Genomic DNA, 18,102 nt, shown 5'->3' with positions numbered 1-18,102 from the left:
AGCACCCCAACAACATGATGCTGACAGCCCTGTGCTTCACGTTTGGGATGGTGATGGTCCTCCTTTTTCCTCCAATTGTAATGATGGTCATTATGGCCAAACAGTTAAATTTTTATTTCATCAGACCAGAGGACATTTCTCCAAGAAGTACAATCTTTGTCCCCGTGTGCAGATTACAAACCGTAGTCTGGCTTTTTTTATGGCACTTTTGGAGCAGTGGCTTCATCCTCGCTGAGCGACCTTTCAAATTATGCCGATATAGGCCTTGTTTTCCTGTGGAGAGATAATTTTGTACCGGTTTCCTCCAGCATCTTCACATGGAGTTCCACTGTTCGTCTTGGATTGATCTCCTTCCTGAGCGATATGACAGCTGCGTGGTTCCATGCTGTTGTACTTGTACACTTTTTTGTTTGTACAGATGAACGTGGTACCTTCAGGCATTTGGAAATTGCTCCCAAGGATGAACTTGTGGAGATGTACAATTTGTTTTCTGAGCTCTTGGCTGAATTGTTTGGATTTTCCTATGATGTCAAGCTAAGAGGCACTGAGTTTGAAGGTAGGCCTTAAAATATATCCAATTATGTCAATTAGCCTATCAGAAGCTTCTAAGCTGTTTAACGACACTGTCAACTTACAGTGGGGAGAACAAGTATTTGATACACTGCCGATTTTGCAGGTTTTCCCACTTACAAATCATTGGCAAACTTCAGACGGGCCTGGACATACGCTGGCTTGAGCAGGGGGACCTTGCGTGCGCTGCAGGATTTTTATCCATGACGGCGTAATGTGCAACTAATGGTTTTCTTTAAGACTGTGGTCCCAGCTCTCTTGAGGTCATTGACCAAGTCATGCCATGTAGTTCTGGGGTGATCCCTCACCTTCCTCATGATCACTGATGCCCCATGAGGTGAGATCTTGCATGGAGCCCCAGACTGAGGGAGATTGACTGTCATCTTGAACTTCTTCCATTTTCTAATAATTGCGCCAACAGTTGTTGCCTTCTCACCAAGCTGCTTGCCTATTGTCCTGTAGCCTATCCCAGCCTTGTGCAGGTCTACAATTTTATCCCTGATGTCCTTACACAGTTCTCTGGTCTTGGCCATTGTGGAAAGGTTGGTGTCTGTTTGATTGAATGTGTGGACAGGTGTCTTTTATACATGTAACGAGTTCAAACAGTTGCAGTTAACACAGGTAATGAGTGAAGAACAGGAGGGCTTCTTAAAGAAAAACGAACAGGTCTGTGAGAAACGGAAATCTTACTGGTTGGTAGGTGATCAAATACTTATGTCATGCAATAAAAAAAAAAAAATTTAAATTTAAAATCATACAATGTGATTTTCTGGATATCCTGGATTTCCCACTTGACCCAAGTTTCTGGTTTTAGATTCCGTCTCTCACAGTTGAAGTGTACCTATGATAAAAATCAGAGACCTCTACGTGCTTTCTAAGTAGGAAAACCTGCAAAATCGGCAGTGTGTCAAATACTTAAAATATCAAATATAGTCCCCACTGTAGTGTATGTAAACGTCTGACCCACTGGAATTGTGATAGACTGAAATAAGTTAAATAATGTCTGTAAACAATTGTTGGAAGATTTTTAAGACATGCACAAAGTAGATGACCAAACCGACGATGTTAACATGAAATGTGTTTTAGTCATTTGTTTTAATGACTTCAACGTAAGTTTATGTAAACGTCCGACCTCAACTGTACCTATAAGGCAGCAAATGTGACATAATGAACATTTTCATCATACTGTAGTTGCCTGACATTTATTCACCTTTTTGTATTAATGAGTTATTGTCAAAATTTCAGGATTATTTTTCACTGCACAGGGTTTTGCTTACAACATCCCAGATCCCAGAGTGGCGCAGTGATCTATGGGCTTGTTTACATTATGCTACTTTTTCTGAGACATACTGAACGCAACTTGAGACGACAGATTCTTTTGTTCTGTAAACTTGCAGATATCGATAGCTCGATACGCCACGTTCTAGCGTAGAGTGTAAAACATTATATATAGGGTCCCTTTCCCGAAGGTTGAAGAAAATTCTGTCAGAACTGTATCAAGTTTCCGTGCAGTGTATATGCATATTGCTTCATAATTCCACATTTTCAGCAACAATCCTGTCTTGTACTTCTCGAACATGCAAGCGCAAATTAAAACGCAGTATAAATGATTATGCAAGCTAAGATAAGTCTTTCAAGCATTTTATTCCCTGTATCGCAATGTAAACAGCCTGTAAGTCACTGTAATACTGCTGCAACATTGTGGTAAGAGGTTTCTATCCTGGTCATGGCATAGCCCCATTGTTTAGGAGTCCAGCAGAGGGCAGTGCAAATTGGCTCCAAGTCAATAAACGACTGTATATAGAATGATATACTGTATTTTTTAAAGAAATACATAGCTGTAGGTAGCTTAAATGAGAATTTCACCCTGGGGGCTCTTAGGTGGTTTTCTAGACAGTGTGAGATTTGATTCACACACAACTGGCCAGGGGTTCTGAATGGGTTTTACAAACAAGTATGTCAAAATGTGGATTGATGTGATAGTGAGATATGAAAAATAAATGTAGTTATGTTTTGTTTTATTTCACAAATCCTCTATGCTATTCCAATGGTGCTACAAGTTGTTTTGTGTGTAGTTGCTTTTGTGCTTGTTTGAATGAGCCATTGAATATCTTTAAGTAATGTATTGGATCATTTGGAGGGTTTGCAGATAAAACGAGAAGCTATAAAGTTGATAAGACTTGGACATGAGATTGGCATACAAAGCTCAACAAGACCTGACTTCATGCCAAAACCAGCAACCACAATCTCCATTAGTTCACATGAAACTTGTCAGGTCAGACATAAGCAATCAGTGATGAATAATTCACTCTGTTACATACAGATCAGTGACAAATTAAAGGAAAAACGAACCTTAAGTGTCTTAGAAAGGTGCTGGTTCACCATGAGCCACCATAACAGCTTCAATGTGCTTTGGTATACATTTTACAAGACAATGGAAATCTACTGGAGGGATGAAATGCTATTATTTGAAAATATATTCTATAATTTGGTGTTTTGGTGATGGTGGTGGAGAGCGCTGTCTAACACATTTCGTTCAGTAACCATATGGATAAGTTGAAGAAAAGGTACTGGGTGGAACCAAAGAAATGAAATCAATAAAACTCAGAAACCTCCCCACCCTTTGCTAACTATAAAACATTACATCTTACAATACACCCAACAGAACTATCTTAATGTAAAAATTACGACTCATGCGCAAACCACAGACAGAGAGAGAGCCCATGCTATGGGAAACAGGTGGCATTTTGTAGAGCGGCTGGGCAACGATGATTGGCTGTTGGGGAATGGTGCCAGTTGGAATCAATGATGAAAGGGAGGGGCCATTGATGAGCTGGAATGCCGGCCGGTAATTGGATCCAATCAGGCAGCTTTGGATACTACCTGAGAGAAACACCCACAAGCAAGCATGCCCACTCACTCACATGCACGCCCAAGCACGCTCACTCATATGCACTCTCATACACTTCCACAACAACAAAAGGACCAGGGGACATAACAATTACAAATATAACAATTCTATACAATATTCATCATCACACTGAATAACTTAAAATAATTTCAAACAAAAAGCCATATTGCCCAGAAGGCAACACTGTCAAAACATTAAATTCCGGCATTTTTTGGGCGTGTTTGCAGAAACCGAATGCACAGTAAATTCTACACCTCTGAAAAAAATTAAGAGACCACTCCTACTTGTATGGCAGCAATTCCATTCCAGTGTCTATTAAATTCCAACACAGGCACACCTCATTTTACTTAATGAGGTACTGATTAGGTGATTACCTGAACCAAATCTAATTTAACGAGGAAGAGTATAAAAACCAGTGCTGTGGTCATCACTATCCTCCTCAAATAGGAACAGCTGGATGGCAAAACAGTGCCAGTAGTACCTAAAAGGAAATTTGAATAAAAATTTAAAAAATTAAAAAAACATAGTCAAAGCTTTGAGTGAGGAAAAGAAGGGATAAATTCTGGCTTTACTGGCAGAGGGATACAGGGAGCGTCAGGTTGCTTCCATCCTGAAATTCTCGAAGACGGCGATTCATAAGAACAAGGTCAAGCAAAAGACATTGTGGACAACATAGCTACAGACTGGCAGAGGGCGAAAATGACTGTGCACTGACCGAGATGACCGTCAACTCAATCGAATGTCACCGTAAGTGACCAACAAAAAGAATGGCAAACAGCAGCTGGGGTGAAGTGCACGGCGAGGACGGTTCAAAACAGGCTCGTAGGGGCAGGGCTAAAGTCGTGCAAAGCTAGAAAAAAGCCCTTCATCAATGAGAAGCAAAGAAGAGCCAGGCTTTGCAAAAGATCATAAGGATTGGACCGTAGAGGAATGGAGTAAGGTCATCTTCTTTGACGAGTCAACATCTGACATCTAATGGTTAGATGGAGACCTGGAGAGGCCTAGAAGACACAGTGTCTCACACCCACTGTAAAATTTGGTGGAGGATTGGTGATGATCTGCCCGATTTCAGCAAGGCTGGAATTGGGCAGATTTGTCTTTGTGAAGGACACATGAATCAAGCCAAGTACAAGGTTATCCTGGAAGAACACCTGCTTCCTTCTGCTCTGACAATGTTCCCCAACCCTGATAATTGTTTTTTCCAGCAGGACAATGCCACACAGCCAGGTCAATCAAGGTGTGGATGGAGGACCACAAGATCAAGACCCTGTCATGGCCAGCCCAATTTCCAGACCTGAACCCCATTGAAAACCTCTGGAATTTGATCAAGAGGAAGATGGATGGTCACAGGTCAACAAACAAAGCCGAACTACTTGTATTTTTTTGCCAGGAGTGGAATAAAGTCACCCAACAGCAATGTAACAGACTGGTGGAAAGCATGCCAAGACACATGAAAGCTGTGATAAAAAATCTGGGTTATTCCACCAAATATGGATTTCTGAACTCTTCCTAAGTTAAAACATTTGTATTTTGTAGTTGAAAAATGAATATGAATTTGTTTTCTTTGCATTATTTGAGGTTTGAAAACAATGCATCTTTTTTGGTTATTTTGAACAGTTGTTATTTTCCAGTTGTTATAAATACTCTGAATGACAATATTTTTATTTGGAATTTGGGAGTAATGTTGTCAGTAGTTTATATAATAAAACACGTACCTATGATTAGTAAAACCAGAGAAACTCTTAATGTTTTCCAGAGCTGTATGTGTTAGCGCTCTGAAAATGGTGGTGGGTGAGGCCTTACCTTGCATTGATGAGGTACTGGGCAAGGCTGATGTTGGCGGGGGTTCCTGTGATGGTGATCTGGCGCTCTGACAAACCCTCCATGGCGTTAGCAATTTTGATCTGCGCACCGGACATCTGTCGGATCTCATTGATTTTGGTTCCTTTTCTACAAATAAATACTATAATGACAATATTTTTATTTGGAATTTGGGAGTAATGTTGTCAGTAGTTTATAGAATAAAACAAAACACAATTTTAATATTTAATCCTGGAAGATAAACCACAAAAAACTAGGCACTGGTGATTCATGTAAATCAATATACAGGTATAGATTATTTTAATCAGGATAAGTGGAATCATGCAAGCAACTAATTAAGTTCTAAGTTATATGGAGATAGATAAGTCTGACCAGATTTGATTCAAATCAATATGTACCTATACATAGTTACATAATCACCTGCAAGTTAATTTCTATGTCATACACAGGTTGTAAATGTAGAAGACATGGTGAGTCAATATGGCATTACTGAGTATAAGTTACACCTTATACACTCACCTAAAGGATTATTAGGAACACCATACTAATTCTGTGTTTGACCCCCTTTCGCCTTCAGAGATGCCTTAATTCTACGTGGCATTGATTCAACAAGGTGCTGAAAGCATTCTTTAGAAATGTTGGCCCATATTGATAGGATAGCATCTTGAAGTTGATGGAGATTTGTGGGATGCACATCCAGGGCACAAAGCCCCCGTTCCACCACATCCCAAAGATGCTCTATTGGGTTGAGATCTGGTGACTGTGGGGGCCATTTCAGTACAGTGAACTCATTGTCATGTTCAAGAAACCAATTTGAAATGATTCGAGCTTTGTGACATGGTGCATTATCCTGCTAGAAGTAGCCATCAGAGAATGGGTACATGGTGGTCATATAGGGATGGACATGGTCAGAAACAATGCTCAGGTTGGCCGTGGCATTTACACAATGCCCAATTGGCACTAAGGGGCCTAAAGTGTGCCAAGAAAACATCCCCCACACCATTACACCACCACCACCAGCCTGCACAGTGGTAACAAGGCATGATGGATCCATGTTCTCATTCTGTTTATGCCAAATTCTGACTCTACCATCTGAATGTCTCAACAGAAATCGAGACTCATTAGACCAGGCAACATTCTTCCAGTCTTCAACTGTTCAATTTTGGTGAGCTTGTGCAAATTGTAGCCTCTTTTTCCTATTTGTAATGGAAATGAGTGGTACCCGGTGGGGTCTTCTGCTGTTGTAGCCCATCCGCCTCAAGGTTGTGCGTGTTGTGGCTTCACAAATGCTTTGCTGCATACCTCGGTTGTAACGAGTGGTTATTTCAGTCAAAGTTGCTATTCTATCAGCTTGAATCAATCGGCTCATTCTCCTCTGACCTCTAGCATCAACAAGGCATTTTCGCCCACAGGACTGCCGCATACTGGATGTTTTTCCCTTTTCACACCATCTTTGTAAACCCTAGAAATGGTTGTACGTGAAAATCCCAGTAACTGAGCAGATTGTGAAATACTCAGACCGGCCCGTCTGGCACCAACAACCATGCCACGCTCAAAATTGCTTAAATCACCTTTCTTTCCCATTCTGACATTCAGTTTGGAGTTCAGGAGATTGTCTTGACCAGGACCACACCCCTAAACGCATTGAAGCAACTGCCATTAATGAGAAATTGGGTGAGTGTATATATATAACTATATATGTGTAAGCTGTAGTGTTATTTTAATACATCTCTGTTCTGTCTTAAGGTAAACCATATAATATTATATATGAAGTTGAAAAGCAACAATGTCTGTAAGTAAAAGTAGTTTTGTAAGTGAAGAACACTAACCACAAGTACTGCCACCTACAGCTACTGTTATACATCTGTTAAAGGCTGCTCCAACAAAAATGTATCCCATACTATAGCCTATGGGTTATCTAGCACCGTGAAGTCATCCTGCTTCTTTTATCTGTTTTTATTCTTGCTGGACTATCTCGTAAGCACACCAAGTTAGGTTAGGTTAGGTTTTTTGGACACAGTTTGCTAACAGTTTTTATGTAGTAAATTCATGTATAGGCCAAAAGCACCATCTTTTCAAGAGGTTCATTAAAGAAAGTCATCAAGATTATCTGATTTGTAGCAAATGAAATAAATGTATTTGCGCTCAAATTAATAAAATAAAAAAATCTTACACACTTACGCACGCTCGCATTAACTGTAGATGTCCCTACCAAAACTGAAATCAAACCTACGCCCTTGGTGCTATCAGTATTATAAACTGCAACCTCATTAACAATAGCACACCATAAACATCAATAATTTGATCATAACAAAGGGAACTCATGCAGGGATATATACAATCAATTTTGGGCACAATACTTGTTCATTACAACTAGCTTGAATTGTCTTCAAAGATTTGAAAATTGTTAGTTTTTGGATTTAGATCACTTAAACTCATGTCCAGATTGACTCACTCAATTCTCTATTTTCTACCATTGGCCTATATTTAAACAGTAAGGTATAAGGAGGTATGGTATATGTTCAATTACGTTTATAAACCGATTACTCATGTGATTAGAACAATACAAATACTTACATTTGTTGTCGTACCCATAATAAACAGTCTCATATCACAGCTTTCAGCCAATCATCATTCAGGGTTTGAAAATACACGGTTTATAATATGGCTGATGAATAGTAACTCAGCCATATACCCAGTACCCAGTTAAAAAGGACAAAGATGAAAGTATGTTTACTTTTTCTTTAAAGAAATCCCTAGTTCAGGACTTTTAAGGATAAAGCTGATTTTGTGAGGTGTACAAATACTTGCACCGCTGTCAATGAGCTGCAGCAGACTCTCTACTTTAGCACATTATTGTCACATCCTTCAATCCCTGTCACCAGACGAGCTGAGGGAAATGCACTTACCTCAGATCCACTGGGGTTTGTGGGCAGTTTTATCTTCAAGTTGATGGTTCTGAATCATGAATTTTTTGCTGGTTTGAGTTTTTTTGTCTATTGTATGGTTGAGGTAATTGAGAATGTTCTGCCTTTTCTGCTTCTCGACACACTGACACAGAGAATAAATGTTGTTTGTGCTTTTTAGACACGGAGCAAAATACTGCCAACACGTTTATGGCAAAAGAATAGAAGGACAGTCTCCCTCACTGCTTTGAAGTGAAGTGCACTTGATGGTCTCAATTTGTTTACATTAAGTTATTAAGCGCATTTTGGCCCAATAGCACCTTAAAACCAGACTCGGTGAGTAGCAGATCTAAATCAGCTACTTTGATTTTTTTATGATAATTTTATGAAGGTACCTCAAAAGAAACAACTGGAATGTGTTTATGTCAGACATTCCCAGTGAGATTAAAGGGTGAGGATAAAATAGCAAAATCACCATATGGATAATGACTGTTACTCAGATGTAACTAAATCACAATTACAATCGCAGCTGCAGAAGTCACATTAGGTTGTTGGAAAATTTGCAGAACATATGTGTCAGCTAAAAACATAGGTCTTACAATTAGCACTTGGTAATTATTTGGTCATTAACAGAGTTCCAAAGAGGGAAACTAGTTGCTGTCTGAATTGCTGATCTCTCTGTCACAAAAATGTAATGTTAGGGCAAAAACTGCTTGTAACCCAGGCCAACGCACAACTTGGTGTAAGGAGCACAAAATCTGTACCCTGAGCAATGGAAATAAGTTATGGTCTGATTATTCATCTTTATTTCCTACACCTGGACAGGTTTACATTTGGAGAAAGCCAAGGGATTCCATCATCCCACAATGTCTGCTGACAACTGTAAACATGGTGGGGGATCCATAATAGTACGGGCAGCCATCTTGTGGGAGTCATTGCATACAATGATTTCTCGTGACAACAGCTACCTGTGAACCATATCTTGCTTCTTACCAAGTTTTGAAGGCCTCTTTAATAAGAAGACAATCTGTCCCTAGCTATCTCACTGAGGATGTTACTGACAAAATAACCCACTACTAGGGAGATTACAGAGCTAGCTAACTCTACACTGTCTGATGAATATAGATTTCTTAACTACTTTTGTTTAGCATAACAGTGAAGAAATGTTGCACCCAAATCTAGAGCAAGTGTTATTGCAAATGTGTCTGTAGATAAACATATCTGCCATGCTTTCCATCAGATATTTACCTGCAACTGACAGGAGTCTAGTGGTTTTAAGTTACAGTCCTATTGGCTGCAACAACAACAGAGACCTGGCTTGAAGGAAACTCAGTAACTAGCTAGCTTTGGTGCAATATATTTGTCCTTCAGTGGCTAGCCCAATTTTACATGAAACCAGTACATCTAGCATAGAATACCAGACTAACAGCTATTAACATCAAAAGTGCATGAGCGAGATTTGATTTTGGCATATCGTAAAGTTGTTTAAATGAAAAAGATATCCACAAATGGTCAACAAACATGTTAGAGTAAAAAGTGAAAATAGTGAAAACACTGTTTCCAGCGTTGAAAATTAATATATTTAAGTTAATTAAGTTAAATAATTTTGTGTAATTTCAGAGAAAACTAAAAGGTTACTTACTGAGCCTGGCTTTAAATGCAAAACACGTTCCTCATATGCTTTGCCAATAGCCACGCATCTCTGATACAACTGATTACTACCAGAAAAGTGTATGTTTGTGTGTTTGGGAGGGGGTGGGAAAATAAAATATTGAAGATAATGCCCAGCAGTCATTAAAAATCAAACAGGTAGAGCAGTACCTTTCTGTAAAACAAGACTGCTAATTTCCTCACTATACACCTGCATTTCATTGAATCTATTATACTGTATACTCTAGAGTACTTGATAGACAAATAACATGAGTCAAGTGCCAAGAGTAAATTCAGCTTGGGTAGCTGACATAGTTATTCAAGCACATCAGTGTGGTGACAAAGAAGATCCATCTTTTTTTAATGGATGAGAAACTAATTAAGAAGGTTTATTTTCACCACAGATTAATCCCAATTACCAGTGCTCTTACTGCTGACCTGACCAAAGAATTCAGTTGGCGGCCATTAACGACTGCTGGGTGAATGAGCCATAGCTCTCCAATTTGCAGCCTTTATGACTCAGAAATTTGTGATCTAATTGCAATTCCAGGTCAACAAGAGAACTAAAATGAAGTATACAAGGCAGATTAATGATGTCCAATTACATTTGAAAGAAGGAATAATGAAAGTTGCATCAACATGCATTAATATATTGGATTTTTCTATACTGTGCAAACTCACAGGCCAGATGAGAAACGTAATCATTAAAGCCATTTATCTCAGTATGAAATGTTGCAAAAAATATATATATAACACTCAAGTAAACACAAAGAAACAGAATGAAAATGTATTGTGTTTTTAAAATAAGTAATTTTTTAAACAATTTTCAAGTAGTCCTGTGGTAATACATTCCAAGTTTCTTGCAAGGCTTAAAATATTTTTCTTTTAACAGCTTTTTGTTAATATCCCTGTCCAAGTGATATCAAACCGATAATTATTGTGAATGTTTTTGAATTACTCCTCTGGTAAATTCTTCCAAGATTCTTGCATGATTTGTAATAATTCAAATTTTTACTGATTTCTGTTAATTTCCCTGTCCAAGTGATACTAAACAGCTTCAGTTATGTTGAGTATTGGGCTCTGCGGTGGACAATGTAGGATCAACTTGTCTCTCCGGGTCACGGCACCATACAGTGTGGAGAACAAGTATTTGATACACTGCCGATTTTGCAGGTTTTCCAACTTACAAAGCATAATTTTTATCATAGGTATACTTATGATCTAAAAAAATCCAGAAAATCACAATGTATGATTTTAAATAATTATTCAGCATTTTATTGCATGACATAAGTATTTGATCACCTACCAACCAGTAAAAATTCCGGCTCTCACAGACCTGTTAGTTTTTCTTTAAGAAGCCCTCCTGTTCTCCACTCATTACTTGTATTAACTGCACCTGTTTGAACTTGTTACCTGTATAAAAGACACCTGTCCACACGCTCAAATCAAACAGACTCCAACCTTTCCACAATGGCCAAAACCAGAGAGCTGTGTAAGGACATCAGGGATAAAATTGTGGACCTGCACAAGGCTGGGATGGGTTACAGGACAATAGGCAAGCAGCTTGGTGAGAAGGCAACAACTGCTGGCGCAATTATTAGAAGATGGAAGAAGTTCAAGATGACGGTCAATCTCCATCAGTCTGGGGCTCCATGCAAGATCTCACCTTGTGGGGCATCAATGATCATGAGGAAGGTGAGGGATCGGCCCAGAACTACATGGCAGGACCTGGTCAATGACCTGAAGAGAACTGAGACTCAAAGAAAACCATTAGTAACACACAACGCTGTCATGGTTTTAAATCATGCAGCGCACGCAAGGTCCCCCTGCTCAAACCAGCTCATGTCCAGGCCCGTCTGAAGTTTGCCAATGACCATCTGGATGATCCAGAGGAGGAATGGGAGAAGGTCATGTGGTCTGATGAGACAAATAAAGCTTTTTGGTCTAAACTCCACTCGCTGTGTTTGGAGGAAGAAGAAGGATGAGTACAACCCCAAGAACACCATCCCAACCGTGAAGCATGGAGGTGGAAACATCATTCTTTGGGGATGCTTTTCTGCAAAGGGGACAGGATGACTGCACCGTATTGAGGGTAGCATGGATGGGGCCATTTATTGCGAGATCTTGGCCAACAACCTCCTTCCCTCAGTAAGAGCATTGAAGATGGGTCGTGGCTGGGTCTTCCAGCATGACACTGACCCGAAACACACAGCCAGGGGAACTAAGGAGTGGCTCTGTAAGAAGCATCTCAAGGTCCTGGAGTGGCATAGCCAGTCTCCAGACCTGAACCCAATAGAAAATCTTTGGAGGGAGCTGAAAGTCTGTATTGCCCAGTGACAGCCCCGAAACCTCAAGGATCTGGAGAAGGTCTGTATGGAGGAGTGGGACAAAATCCCTGCTGCAGTGTGTGCAAACCTGGTCAAGAACTACAGGAAACACATCTCTGTAATTGCAAACAAAGGATTCTGTACCAAATATTAAGTTCTGCTTTTATGATGTATCAAATAATTATGTCATGCAATAAAATGCAAATTAATTACAAATAAATCATACAATGTGATTTTCTGGATTTCTGTTTTAAATTCCGTCACTCACATTTAAAGAGTACCTATGATAAAAATTACAGACTTCTACATGCTTTGTAAGTGGGAAAACCTGCAAAATCGGCAGTGTATCAAATACTTGTAGCCTTTTCTCTCCACTGTAGCCTTTTCGTATAGTGGTCACTTTCGTTAATCACCTACCCATCAAGAGTCAAGAGAGAGAGCAATTCAATGTGTTTATTGAATAGTGTCACAATAAATGTAGCGTCATTGTTTGTTAACTCAATCTCACTGTAAAGATGGATGCTAGCTGGTATATGCTGATCACAGATCACAGCCAGATGGTCATCATAAACATTTCACTGAGGTTGGCAGAGCGTGACCTACAGAGAGAGAATCACAAATGTTTCTGTTGTTATCATTATCTAGGCACATTTAACATCCAGTGAAACATACATTCACATAATTCCACACTAATATTCTGAGTGTTCTATCAGAAAATTTTCACTCTCTAAATAGGTCTCTCCTGTTTGCACAGTATTTTGGTTCAAATATATTTAAAATCTAAAACAAATATACAATCCGTTTCCAAAAAAGTAGATCTTTCACAGAGTGGTGAACCCCTACCCATAATTACTTCTGAAAGACTCAACCTCTCTGGGATGCTCACATTAGACCAGTTGCGAACCGTGACTACTGGAGTATTGGAAAAAATCTGACATCATACATGTAAATAGAGAACTTGGATACCGGCATGTACAGAGCATGACTTGAGAGCTTTCTTTTGCAGACCTACAGTATGTAGGAGAAGCAATTCTTTGATTAGAGTCAAGCAGCCCTAAGCCACGCCTTGGCTGTGGCTCACAGAAGCAGCAAACTTACACAATGGTTGCTAATATTGATAGCAGGAACCACGTCAGAAGAAACAAAAAACCAAGCAAGCCTAGTTCAGCCGGCCCGCAATAAAAAGCATTGATCGACATTGCCCTCACGAGATTCGAACCCAGATCGCCCACATGAAAGGCTGTGTCTTTAACCACTATGTCACCAAGCATTAGGGTGTATATTTCTGTCAAGCATTAACATAACATCAGGTTTGAATATTTCTTTAGACACCATTAACCACTGTGTTAAACTGAGTAACATTTCTTAATAAGTTTTCCTCACAAATGGCATCTATGAACTGTATGGCTTTTGCCATTGGCCGTTTTAACAGCTTATTAGCCATTCATTAATGACATTGATACAATAACTACTGTATCAATATAGGTGACAATAACAGACTTTTTCGTCAAGTGAAAAGACAAGACAATCGTGTATTCAGCAAAGTGTTTGTCTATCCTGAACAAATCCTAAGACATCATTCGAAAATCCACCAGAAATAGTCACAATATAACAGTAAACCGTTTCATTTTAAGCTTAGCTACGGAAGTTTTTTGCCAGCAAAGTTTTTGTCTATCCTGAACAAATCCTCTTTTGCCACTGACCGTTTTAACAGCTGATTAGCCATTTGTGAATGACATTGATGCAGTATCCCTTAATATAGGTGACGATAACTGACCTTTCCGTCAAGTGAAAAGACGAAAGAATCGTGGAATCCACCAGAAATAGTCAGAAAACTGTATAACTGTAAACAGTTTTAGTTGAGGCTTACTATAACATACCATACCATACCATCTTCTTCCGCTTATCCGGGGCCGGGTCGCGGGGGCAGCAGTCTAAGCAGGGATGCCCAGACTTCCCTCTCCCCAGACACTTCCTCTAGCTCTTCCGGGGGGACACCGAGGCGTTCCCAGGCCAGCCGGGAGACATAGTCCCTCCAGCGTGTCCTAGGTCTTCCCCGGGGTCTCCTCCCGGTGGGACGGGACCGGAACACCTTCCCAGGAAGGCGTTCCGGAGGCATCCGTAAAAGATGCCCAAGCCACCTCAGCTGACCCCTCTCGATGTGGAGGAGCAGCGGCTCTACTCTGAGCTCCTCCCGGGTGACCGAGCTTCTCACCCTATCTCTAAGGGATCGCCCGGCCACCCTGCGGAGAAAGCTCATTTCGGCCGCCTGTATCCGGGATCTTGTCCTTTCGGTCATGACCCAAAGCTCATGACCATAGGTGAGAGTAGGAACGTAGATTGACTGGTAAATCGAGAGCTTCGCCTTGCGGCTCAGCTCTTTCTTCACCACGACAGACCGATACATTGACTGCATTACTGCAGAAGCTGCACCGATCCGTCTGTCAATCTCCCGTTCCATCCTTCCCTCACTCGTGAACAAGACCCCTAGATACTTAAACTCCTCCACTTCAGGCAGGCACTCTCCACCAACCTGAAGTGGGCAAGCCACCCTTTTCCGACTGAGGACCATGGCCTCGGATTTGGAGGTACTGATTTTCATCCCCACCGCTTCACACTCGGCTGCAAACTGTCCCAGTGCATGCTGAAGGTCCTGGTTAGAAGGGACCAACACGACAACATCATCTGCAAAGAGCAGAGATGAAATCGTGTGGTCCCCAAACCTGACACCCTCCGGCCCCTGGCTGCACCTAGAAATTCTGTCCATAAAAATTACGAACAGAACCGGTGACAAATGGCAGCCCTGCCGGAGTCCAACATGCACTGGGAACAAGTCTGACTTACTGCCGGCAATGCGGACCAAGCTCCTGCTTCGGTTGTACAGGGACCTGACAGCCCTTAGCAAAGGACCCAGGACCCCATATTCCCCAAGCACCCTCCACAAGATGCCGCGAGGGACACAGTCGAATGCCTTCTCCAAATCCACAAAACACATGTGGATTGGTTGGGCAAACTCCCATGAACCCTCCAACACCCCGTAGAGGGTATAGAGCTGGTCCAGTGTTCCACGGCCCGGACGAAAACCACACTGTTCCTCCTGAATCCGAGGTTCTACTATCGGCCGTATTCTCCTCTCCAGAACCCTGGCATAGACTTTCCCGGGGAGGCTGAGAAGTGTGATCCCCCTATAGTTGGAACACACCCTCCGGTCCCCCTTCTTAAAAAGAGGGACCACCACCCCAGTCTGCCATCCCAGAGGCACTGCCCCCGACCGCCACGCGATGTTGCACAGGCGTGTCAACCAAGACAGCCCCACAACATCCAGAGACTTGAGGTACTCAGGGCGGATCTCATCCACCCCCGGTGCCTTGCCACCAAGGAGTTTCTTGACCACCTCAGTGACTTCAGCCCGGGTGATGGACGAGTCCACCTCTGAGCCCTCATCCTCTGCTTCCTCAATGGAAGAAGTGACAGCGGGATTGAGGAGATCCTCAAAGTACTCCTTCCACCGCCCGACGACATCCTCAGTTGAGGTCAACAGCTGCCCACCTCTACTGTAAACAGCGTTGGTAGGGCACTGTTTCCCTCTCCTGAGGCGCCGGATGGTTTGCCAGAACCTCTTCGAGGCCAGCCGATAGTCCTTCTCCATGGCCTCACCGAACTCCTCCCAGGCCCGAGTTTTTGCCTCCACAACCACCCGGGCTGCAGCCCGCTTGGCCTGTCGGTACCCGTCAGTAGTTAGTGTAGGGTATATTGTGTCAGAATGGTGATTTATGGCCCTAGGGGGCGGGACTTCCATATTGATGTGACAGGTGGGCGGGACATCCGGGTTTGTAGGGTGGGACTTCCGGTATGACGTATGTTAGGGTGGGACTTCCTGTATGACGTATGTTAGGGTGGGACTTCCGGTATGACGTATGTTAGGGTGGGACTTCCGGTATGACGTATGTTAGGGTGGGACTTCAGGAGTGACGTATGCATGTCCGGTGACTTTGTGATTTATGATTACATTGATGTGTCAGTGTTTGATGTTTTACAACGTCTGATTAGCAAACCAGACTAGTGTTATAACAGGTGGGCTATGTTTGATGATTAACAAATGGGGCTTAGGGTTCCGGAATGTTAAATTCCCAGGCAGTAAATAAGTGTTGTGTCAGCGGTAAGTTGTTTGGTGTACAGCAAATGGTGTTCGTCAAATATAAAACCCTGGTGTTTTATCTTCTGACAAGTGTTGCAACAGCTGGCATACAAATGGTGTTTGCTAACCTTTCATGTTATATGGGTTGACTGGCGTGGTATGTGTATTTAAACCACGCTGACATCGGGGTTGGTCATTCAGTCTTGCCTGAGCGAACTTACCTACACATTACAAAACATGGAGGATTGTGCTGCTATCAATGTTTTGGGTGAAACACCGGTGAAAGCTAACAGCTTAAACGCAGCTCAGCGATTTGGTAAGAAATTGCTAATGGACCGCAGAGATGCAATCAACATGCCAGCCCCGAAGAAACCGATGCAGAGTTTAACCCGAATCCATCAATTACACCCGGATATGGTGGCACAGGAGTGGAAATTGGACGATGGTCGGATCGGGGGATACATCTTCAACCCAGAGCAACCAGAGGTTGCATTTTATGAATTACCCGAAGGCCAAGTGTTTAAGGCTGGTGTGACTGATCAAATGGTTTTTAATGCCAGTTTATGGGCCACCTTTCGAAAAGTGTTTTATTTGGGGCCAAAACAAGGCCCACATAATACAGTAGATGTACTGTTTAAAGTTGTCGAGGGGCTGAAAGAGTATGACTCTGTCAGATTGGAGTTATTTCCGTAAAATATCAGCGGGTTAGTTTGTGACTGCGGACTGATCGACCGACCTAAGACCCCCGAAGCCCCACCTTAAGCCAACACCTTCATCAGCACAGCATAAAAACCGACAGACCGCCGGTGACATTCAAGCAGTCGGAAGATTTTACGAAACATGTCTCAAGATTACAACCAAGCGGTGATTGAAGAACCCAAGGCTGAGGACTGGCTGTGTGACGCCTGGGATGACAACGCTGAAGCCTTCTACGGAACCCCTGACCCAGACAGCTCGATTCCACCGGCATACCCAACAAGAAACTACCATTGGATTGACAGGGTTGGTGATCAACTAGGTCCTCTTAACCTGTCATACCTTTCAAATGCTAACAAGAGTTATCACAAAATTGACAAACAACTTGCACCAAAAATTTTAAAGATCATCAAAGCAACAATGGGTATGATTCTGGAAAACGTTGTTGGGGCTATTCTACACAAAGCATGCATCGGATGCGAAGTGGACCACCCGAGCCAGACAAGACATTCATGTCTCGAACCGCCTGAATATTTTTTTGAGGCCCATTATGATGACATTGTGGCGACAGTTTTAACACCGCGACTGAAACATGTGTTGGTCAAGGCTTTGAACGCATCTGGTTTTCACACACCGATGACTGATGTTCACGAGGCCGCTGAGAACTTTCTGCACGAGCTCAAGTTGGAGCCGAACATCACACAGAGACTGAGTGAGAACAGGGATGAGTACATGGACAAATTTAATGAGGATGTTGTATGCGACGCAGCGGGGTCATGGTATGATGAAAGCAAAGAGTCTGTTGTCTAAGGCCAGGGTAGCTTCAGTTCTCATGTTAACATGTATATAAACAAAGACTATGAGAAATCTGAATGTTTGTGTAACTTTTCTGAATATATTGGTTGTGTAATTTCAAAAACTCAAATAAAACATTGTTAAACATGTATTAATTCTCATTATTGCTCGAACACTCTACGATGTCTGAACAGGTTATGAAAAGTATTTACTATGACCCGGCAAACCCTGGTGCTTATGTGGGTAGAGAGGGTTTGAAAAGAGCATACTTGGAAAAAAACCGGGGAG

This window comes from Esox lucius, chromosome 16, assembly GCF_011004845.1.
Source record: "Esox lucius isolate fEsoLuc1 chromosome 16, fEsoLuc1.pri, whole genome shotgun sequence".
Classification (NCBI taxonomy): Eukaryota; Metazoa; Chordata; class Actinopteri; order Esociformes; family Esocidae; genus Esox; species Esox lucius.
Note: the sequence above shows the minus strand (reverse complement) of the source record.